The sequence below is a fragment of the Gossypium arboreum genome, chromosome 2, assembly GCF_025698485.1.
Source record: "Gossypium arboreum isolate Shixiya-1 chromosome 2, ASM2569848v2, whole genome shotgun sequence".
Taxonomy (NCBI): domain Eukaryota; kingdom Viridiplantae; phylum Streptophyta; class Magnoliopsida; order Malvales; family Malvaceae; genus Gossypium; species Gossypium arboreum.
The window spans coordinates 97,201,963-97,212,370 of record NC_069071.1 but is presented as its reverse complement, the minus strand read 5'-3'; positions in this window follow the sequence as shown (position 1 = coordinate 97,212,370).

Here is a 10,408-nt window from a genome sequence, read left to right as displayed (position 1 = left end):
GATCACTATCCAAATCCCCCTTTTTCCTCCTAACTTTCGGCTACATGATCCCTCAACCACTCAAACACGCCAACCGTCTAAGTAATAGAGTCCCACTGCCATACAACCATCCACCCAGTAGTTTGCAAAATAAAACACCCTTGCACACAACAAGACTCGAACTCAAGACCCTTGAGCATCCTAATACGCCACTTACCACTAGACTAGCAGGCTTTTTATGCCATGCAACCCTCACATTAATTTAAAAGCCTACTAGCTGCAGACAAGGGTTTACTCTATTAAGAGCAAAACTGTAACACCCCTAACCCGTATCCGTTGCCGGACTAGGGTTAAGAAGCATTACCAAACATAATAGCACATTTAATGATCATGCAAATCATAGTTTATATTCATATATATATAACATATTACTAATTTAATAATAAACATAAATCATACTACATAAATTATTCATATCTTAAAGTTCAATTGAATTCATATTGAACATACATCATGTTCTCAAGTCAATAAAAATATCTCAAGGTCTATAATATACATTTTATAAATACATAACTCAACCTATATATTCTATTACCTAAATAAAATAAATCAAACATTTTCCCATTTCATAAATAGAAATTTCATTTTAATACTCTTACACATGCAATCATTGAAACTAATCAAACATATATATATACAACTTAATGTCCAATCATAAATATATGACATTAAGCAAAATTACTATATAACCTTACCTACCTTTGATGTTACTATAATATATATGCATTTTAACCTATTCCATTATTTAAGTCATGACTATACCAATTCATATATTATGCATGTGCTTTAATTTTAAAAATTTTCACGACATATAAGGCATGTGTATATAATACACATAAACAAGCATATTCATTTAACCACATACAATTATGATTATAATCAATTTTAAACACTAGTACCAAAGCAAATCATACGAATGTACCTATCCATTTTATACCAAATTATTTAACCACAATTATGACACATTTTGACTCAATACATAACCTATATTTTGATCTTTTATTACCGAATCTCATACAAAACATATTAACCAAAACAATCATATAACATACACATTATTTGTTTTCATCAACCGTACTTAATTAACTAATTATTAAAGCATAATATATGCACATACATTCCCATTACAAATCGAATCAAAATGACTAATACACATTCGAATATATATATATATATATATATATATATCATTAACATTTTACTCCATTACTAGGCCAGATTAATAAACCATTTACAAAGACAAAACATACCATACATCCAAATTACCAGAAGTGAGCTAAACATAGGCTATTTGTGATACCTTAACAAAGCACAACAATCAAGTTCTCAAATATTTTTATCTATGTACGAACCATAACCGAATCAAGCAAACTCATATCCAAAATTACCAATCATTTTTCAGTGCATTAATACATATAAATTTGACTAAATTTCGTATATTCACATCATATAATAGACAACCAATTAATCCTAAAACATGCACCTGCATTATCATCCATTACATCTTCTATTCGGCCAATATATATATATTAACCTATAGTATAACATCCACACAGCATGATAATCAAACATTTATATTTATTTTACATAACAAGCAATATATTAAGATCAAATATTCATTTTACTTATTATAAATCTATGCACATATAATCATATCAAATTGAGTCATATTTGAACAATCATATTAAATCATATCATACACATATAGCATAAAATTTTCACCTATTTAATCATATCAACTCATATGACTATATCATCAACAATATGTCAAACATACCATATACATATTGCATGCGTCATGCGTCATGCTTTCAAAATAGACTTAACCATTAACCATAATTACACAACCATTAGCAAACATATCAAACACCTTACACATATGTACATACCAATACCGAAATTTGCTTAAACTTAAACATTATACTTAGCCATTTTCGCATGGCTTTATTTACATATACGTTCAAAACCAAATATATCAAAATTAGCCTATACATGCCACGTAACCAAATCTCAAAATATTATTTACTGAAAAGATAATCGGATAGTGTGATAACATCTCCATCGACTTCCAACCCAAACAGATCTTTGAAAATCTATAAACATAGGAAAAACACACAGAATAAGCTTCGAGAGCTTAGTGAACTATAAGCAAATAAATAACTCAATATTAATGTTAACTTAATTTAATCAAACTAATTTATACTATTATAATCACAATTATTTTCAAGCTCATAATTTCAAATATAACATATACTTCCATGTACAAACTTTACCTTGGCCTAATATACATGTATCTATTATCAAAATAACATACACTTTCAAAGCTATATTGTCAATATATATATAACCGAATATTTAAACTCTTATATGCATATCTTTATAAATCAAACCTTAATATCACATTTTTATGCATGATATATGGCCGAATATACTTCACAATTGCCCAAATATGAAAACATATACATTTCATTTACAAAATCACATATACTTATCATTTGGCCGATTATAGATTTTCATATACATATATACACTCATTTATGTCATGAATACATATGTAGACCGAATGTATACTTTCACATATGCATATATATAATTCACATCAACATTTAACATTTATATCATCAATTCAAACATTCAAATTACCATAATTTCATAATTTAATATGAATACATACCTGAGCCTTTTAACTCAAATTTTTTATTCGCCTTAACTTATTATTGCCCGTTGAACCATTTAGAATTGAATAGGATACTCAGATAATCACACATATCGTACAATACCAACGTCCCAGACGTGGCCTTACATGCAATCACATATCGATGCCACTGTCTCAGACAGGGTATTACTCGTAAACACATATCGGAATCACATATCGATGCCAACGTATTAAACGTGTTCTTACTCACACACATATATTGATTCCAGGGTCTTACTCGCACATCACATATCGGAATCCTATGTCATGACATATGTATCCTAGTTATTCCTACGGTTCGTACGGGGCTTTCAGACGTCGTAACTCGGTCGAATCTAACTCGTAAACATAGTTCCGAAGTATAATCATATTCGGCTAACATATATACAAGCTCATAAAATATAAATCAGCATTTTACATTCACATATATTCAATATTTACAGCATTTATTTGCTTATAAACTTACCTTGTTCTAACACGAACGGACCGAAACGGCTATTCGACAGTTTTCGACTTTCCCCGATCCAAATCTGAATTCCACATTTATTGATCTAATTCAATACAAATTCAACTTATTGAATAATATATTCAATCAAATTTATCCAAAAACACATAAATTGGATAATTACACTTTTACCCCTGACATTTCATATTTTTCCCAATTTAGTCTTTATTTCACAAAACACAAAATACACAAAATTTCTATACACCCATGCTTAGCCGAAACTTTATGGTGTTCAAACAAGCCCACATATTTCATTTATTTCTCATTTTAGTCCCTCAAAATCTCATTTTTACAATTTACCCTAAATTACACAAATTCATCAAAAATATATCAACCGAATACATATCTTTTATTTTCCAACAAATAACATCACAAAGCTCACAATTTCATCAATGGAATATTTTAAAATCATCAACTAAATCAGAAATTGAGACACGGGCTTGATAAAACACTAAGCAACGATCACAAAAACGTGGAAATTATCAAAAATGAAACAAAACTCATACCTTAATCAAAGAACAACCATGGCCGAACCTTAAAACTCCATAAATGGCTTTCTTCTTCATTACATTTGGCTAAAGATGATAAAAGATGGACTAAAATCATTTTGGTTTTATTTATTAACCTTTAATAATTATTTTACTATTATAACCTTACTAAAATAATCTTTAAAACATATAAACCAAGTTCATAAATGTCCACTAGCCTTTCAAATGATTTAATTACCATTTGAGGACTCCCACTTTAAAAGCCATAGCTAATAAATACTTTTATCAAATAAAATGCAACTTCTACTCTTTACGCGATTAAGTCCTTTTTAATAAATCGGCACACAAACAATGAAATTTTCATACAAAATTTTCACAGATATCAATTCACATATTATAAACACGAAAAATAATATTAAATTTTTTGACTCGGATTCATGATCCCGAAACCACCGTTCTGAATAGGGTCTAAATCGGGCTGTTACAAAAATTTTGCTTAAGCCAAGGCTTGAACCCAAAACTTCCCAGACACTCCAAGAGCACTAAACCACAATGGCAGACATACTTCCACGTCACAGACACATATAAATGATTTAATAGGGATTTCGGGATTTGAGAAATTGAAGCGTTACAATTCTACCCTCCTTAAAGAAAATTTCGGCCTCGAAATTTACCTAGTCAGAATAGGTGAGGGTATTGCTAACGCATCGCCTCCTCAGGTTCCCATGTAGCCTCCTCAGAACTGTGGTTCTACCAAAGAACTTTCACTAATGGGATTGATTTCCTTCTCAAGACTTTCACCTCTCGATCCAAGATCTGGACTGGTTCCTCCTCGAAAGTTAAATCTGGTTTAACTTCAATCTCCTCAACTGGTACCACATGCATAGGATCAGAGCAGTAGTGTCTCAGCATCGAGATGTGGAACACATTATGAATCCGCTCTAAATTTCGAAGGTAGCTCTAACTGGTAGGCAACTGGTCCTACTCGCCTCAATATGCGGTAAGGCCCAATAAACCTTGGGCTCAACTTGCCCTTACGCCCAAATCTCAGCACCGCCCAAATCTCAGCACCTTCTTTCATGGCAAGATCTTCAAAAATACAAAATCTTCCACAGAATACTCAATTTTCTTACTTTTCAAATCTGCATACGACTTATGTCTGTCTAATGCCACCTTCACTCGATCCCGAATTAATCTGACCTTATCCTCGATATCAGATACTAACTCAGGACCCAGAGCACGCCATTCACCCAACTCAGCCCAACATTACAGAGTGCGACACCTACGACCATATAATGCTTCATAAGGTACCATCTTTATGCTAGACTGGTAGCTATTGTTGTAAGCAAACTCTGCTAATGGCAAGTAATCCTCCCAACCACCTCGGAAGTCAATTACACAACTCCTTAACATGTCCACCAGTATTTGAATCACCCTCTCTGACTGACCATCTGTCTGAGGATGGAACGCAGTACTGAAGTCCAACCTTGTACCTAGAGCTTCATGTAACTTCTTTCAGAACCAAGATGTGAAACGAGGATCTCTGTCAGATATTATGGAAATTGGTACCCCATGAAGTCTCATTATCTTGGATACACACAACTTAGCCAGTTTTTACAAAGAATAATCCGTGCATACCGGTATGAAATGGGCAGATTTGGTCAACCAATCCACGATGACCCATACTGAATCTTTCTTAGAAGGCGTGAGGGGTAGCCCACTTACAAAGTCCATAGTTACTCTTTCCCACTTCCACAGCTGAATCTTAACCGGTTGAAGCAACCCAGAAGGCAACTAATGTTCTGCTTTAACTTGTTGGCAAGTCAGATATTTCCCCACAAAGTCGGTAATCTCACACTTAAGACCCGGCCACTAATATATCTCACGGAGATCTCTGTACATCTTATTTCCACCTAGATGCATAGCATAGGGGCTACTATGCGGCTCTCACAGTAAAGTCTTCATTATCCTTAGGTACACAAATTCTACTTCAGAAATAGAGTACCCCTTCACTATTCAGCCCAAAATGCACAGTATTACCATTCTCGATCCGACGAAACCAAAAACCCAAAGATCTATCTTCGAACTGTTTACTCTTAATCTGTTCAATCCACACTGGTTTAACTTGGAGTTCAGGCAACAAGCTACCATCATCAAATAAGCTAAGACGAGCAAACATTGCTCTCAGATCAGTCATAGCCCTAAGGCTTAGTGCGCCAGCCACCATGTTAGCCTTACCAGGGTGGTATTCAATTGAACAGTCATAATCCTTAAGCAGCTCAATCTATCTACACTATCTAAGATTTAACTCCTTTTGAGTGAGGAGATACTTAAGGCTGTGTGATCCGTGTAGATGATACACTTCTCACCGTACAAGTAACGCCTCCAAATTTTCAATACAAATGCCACTGCGGCCAACTCCAAGTCATGTGTTAGGTAATTCGCCTCATGAGTCTTAAGCTGGCGAATGCATAAGCTACCATATTACCCTCCTGCATCAACACACAACCCAACCCAATATGTGATGCATCATTGTACACAATAAATTCTTTCCCAGACTCCGGTTGAATTAAGACAGAGGCCTCAGTCAAAACTTTCTTGAGCATCTCAAAACTCTCTTGTTGCTCATCAGTCCAATTAAAAGGTACGCCCTTACGTAGCAACTTAGTTAAAGGCGCGGCAATCAATGAGAACCCCTCTACAAATCTTCGATAGTACCCAGCCAGTCCTAGAAAACTACAAATTTCTGACATAGTCCTGGGCTACTTCTAATCTAAACTAGCCTTAATTTTTTGAGGATCAACCCTAATCCCCTCAGTAGATACCAAATGACCCAAAAACGTTTCCTCATGTAACCAGAATTCACACTTGCTGAACTTGACGTACAATTATTTTTCCCTCAAAATTTGCAAAACTATTCAGAGATGCTCATCATGTTAATTTTTAGTCCTCGAATACACCATTATGCCATCGATAAATACTACAACAAACCGATCCAGATAGGGTTGAAACACTCTGTTCATCAAATCCACAAAAACTGCCAGTGCATTTGTCAGTCCAAAAGGCATTACCAGGAACTCGTAATGACCATAACGAGTTCTAAACATCGTCTTGTACACATCGGCCTCTTTAACTCTTAGTTGGTGATACCCCGACCAGAGATCTATTTTAGAGAAAATCGACGCTCTTTGTAGTTGGTCGAACAGATCATCAATCCTTGGTAGAGGGTATTTGTTCTTAACAGTCAGCTTATTCAGTTGTCTGTAGTCGATGCACATACGCATGGATCCATCATGCTTTTCCACAAACAAGACTGGCGCTCCCTACGGAGACACACTAGGTCGGATAAACCCACGGTCCAGTAATTCTTGAATTTGGGCCTTAAGCTCCACAAGCTCCTTCGGTGCCCTTCTGTAGGGGGCGATGGACACCAGAGCCGTACCAGGAAAGAGATCAATCCCAAAATCCACTTCTCGTTCTGGAGGTAACCCCAGTAGCTCTTTAGGAAATACGTCTGGAAAATCCTTAACAGTCCTGATATACTTTACCGAAGAGTCCCCAACATCTGAAACACTGACATAGGCCAAGAACGCCTCACAACCCTTACGAACCAATTTCTCGGCCCTTAGTGCAGAAATTACATTACTCAAATAGTTTCGTGCTGCCCAATTACCACTACCTCCTCATCTACCTCAGTTTTTAGTACAACCCGTTTAGTGGCACAATCCAAGCATACCTGATGTTTAACTAACCAATCCATGCCCAGTATTAGGTCGAATTCTCTGAAAGGCAGCTCCATAAGATCGGCTAGAAAGATAACTCCTTGTATCTCCAAGGGAACATCTCTAAACATCTTATTAATCCGAACGGACTGCCTCAGCGGACTCAGAACAGTAACCTCACTCATAGTGTTTTCAGCCATAAAACCCAATATCTTAGACACAGAGCATGCTCTGTATGAATGAGTAGACCCCACATTAATCAATGCAGTATAAGGTATATTTTGGATGAAGAATGTACCCGTAATGACATTTGGAGCATCCTCATCCTTTCAACGATGTGCAGCATAAACCAATACCGACTGCCTTGCCTCTGTATGACCAGTACCTCTGCTCGGTGGTCTACAACCACGGCCAATACCATTTTCACCCTTGGCATGACCACGGCCTCTTGGTGGTTGCTGACCACCCCGCTAAACATTACCAAAACCAGTAGCTTGCACCTGCTCGGGCCTTCGTGCACAATCCTTGACGCGGTGCTCTAATGATCCACGTCTTAGACATGCACTCATCTTTTTCCAACATTCGCCCTGATGGTGTTTCGTGCAATCAGCACAAAATTGCGGTCCAGTAGTAGTAGCGGCAGGGGTCCTAACGCTGGTTGGTCCCTCAGCTCTGGCTTTTTCTTAAACCTCTTAAAAGGATTTGAGGGCTCAACATCCCTCTTACCTCTACCTTTCTCTCTGTTCTAGCGCTCAGCGCGCGTCACATCCTTGGCAATTTTTGCCTTGTCAACTAGTGCTACAAAATCCTGCTCCCTCTGTGGAGCTATCAGAACCCTTAGACCATCCTTTAGGCCATCCTCAAATCGGACACACTGCTCGTATTCTGTTGCCACCATCCGACATGCATAGCAGCTCAGTCGTGGAAATTTGGCCTCATATTCAACCATTATTCTATCTCCCTAAGTTAAATTTAGAAATTCTCTCCTACGGGCATCCATATAACTAGCACCCACATATTTAGCCTGGAAAATAGTCTTGAAAAACTCTCAGGTCAAACAATCGGCTTGAGTGCCCTCTTTAACAGTAAGAAACCATTTGTAAGCCTCGCCTCTTAGTAGAGATACTGCACCTTTTAGCTTCTGATCAGGGGTGCAGTCAAGGTCATCCATGATCCTTTCTGTGGCCTTAATCCAATATTCAGCCACATCAGGGGCAACTCCAGCAATACCCCTGAATATCTCCGCCCCATTAGACCTGAGTCGTTCTGTAACCTACCCACGGCCTCCAACACCAACACCAACACCAGGCCCAACGACCCTTTCCAGAATCCTCAATATTGCTTAGGACAGTGTGTCGTCCCCAGCCACTCGATTTTGAGACCCTGTCTCAGCCATAGGTGAAGCTGGTGCCTCTCTAACTTTCTCGTTAGACAGGTGTCCAGAAGACGAAGACCCAGCCCGAGCACCTCCATGGCTTCTGCCGCAACCTCTACCACGAGTTCCTTTAGTGCTCATTATCCAATCGTGCTTTTATCTATATTAAAATTTTTATGCCAATCAATTTATTGTTCCATTGTTTATTACTAATATCTTATGAACATTATTATCTCAGAGTTTTATTTTCGCAGTTTATATTCTTACTACAGTTTGTAGTTTACTCTAACTAAAGAGTTTTAGTACAGTTTTACTACCTAAAGTAGTCTCAGTAATAACATTTTAATATTATCCTTTCAGAAAAAACAATCAGAAAACTTACAGGATTGGCGTAGAGACTCGGTGTACCACTCCTTCAGTAGAACATTCTCAAATAATCATTAATTAACTATTTTAAAACAATATTATTGAAATTTCCACATTTATTTTAAAAAACCCAAATCCACAATCAAATTTTGAAACCTGGCTCTGATATCACTAAATGTAACACCCCAAACCCGGCCCAAACATTATGGCCAAATCTGTGATGTCCCATTGGGATGTTAAAACATAAATTTCGTGAAAACCTATTCTACATAGCAACTTCTTTAGGTTATTAACAAAAGTTTAGGATGCCTAGTTTATTGTGAAAACTCAAGTTGTTTTAGAAAAATATTAATTACAATAGTTTGTTATTAAAACTTTAAATCAGTATTTGTTGCGAAAGATTTCAAAATATCTTGCATAATCGTGGTGTTTTAAGAAAAACATTTTATATTTTCTTGAAAATCCAACTACCAGATTAAAATTTAAGTAACTAAATCCCCAAATTTAAAATAAAAATTAAAGAGGCCTTACTACATAATGAAAACCCAAAATAAAGTCTTAACTATAATATTAAAAGGAACTACGCCGAGTGGCCACCTCTGAGTCCTTCGTCACCTCGATCTGTCTAAGCCTGGGGATTTCCTACACAGATAACAGATGGGTGAGTTTACGAAAACTCAGTATGTAAAATCTTATAATAGCATACAGACCGAGTAAACACTATCTGGGCCTAAGCTCTTTCAGTATCAGTTAGACCTTAGCCTATTTCTTTAACAGTAGCAGTTTGGGCCTGAGCCCATTTCAGTAATAGTAACAGCCTGGGCCTAAGCCCATTAACATATCAATACAGTATGCAAACAAGAGTCCTACCCAATCCATCCTCTACACACCATCTCTGTACCAACCCTACACACCAAGTCATGCCTGTTGCGGCACTAAAACAGTATTTGCAGCAGAACTACCAGTATTAGGCTTATAGCCTTTCAGTACACTTCCTCCAAAATCATATATCCCAACCCATGCAATGTAACATAATATAAATGTACATATAGTAAAAATGGCATGCTCAAATAGTCATATATCACACAGGGGTAAAACAGTCATCTTACCAAAATAAGGGCCCAGGTATACTTACCGGCCCAATAGAACGTCCACAGTCGTCTTGGTCAACCCATGCAACCTTAACAGTCAATTAGTGATAATGGGCCTACAACCCAT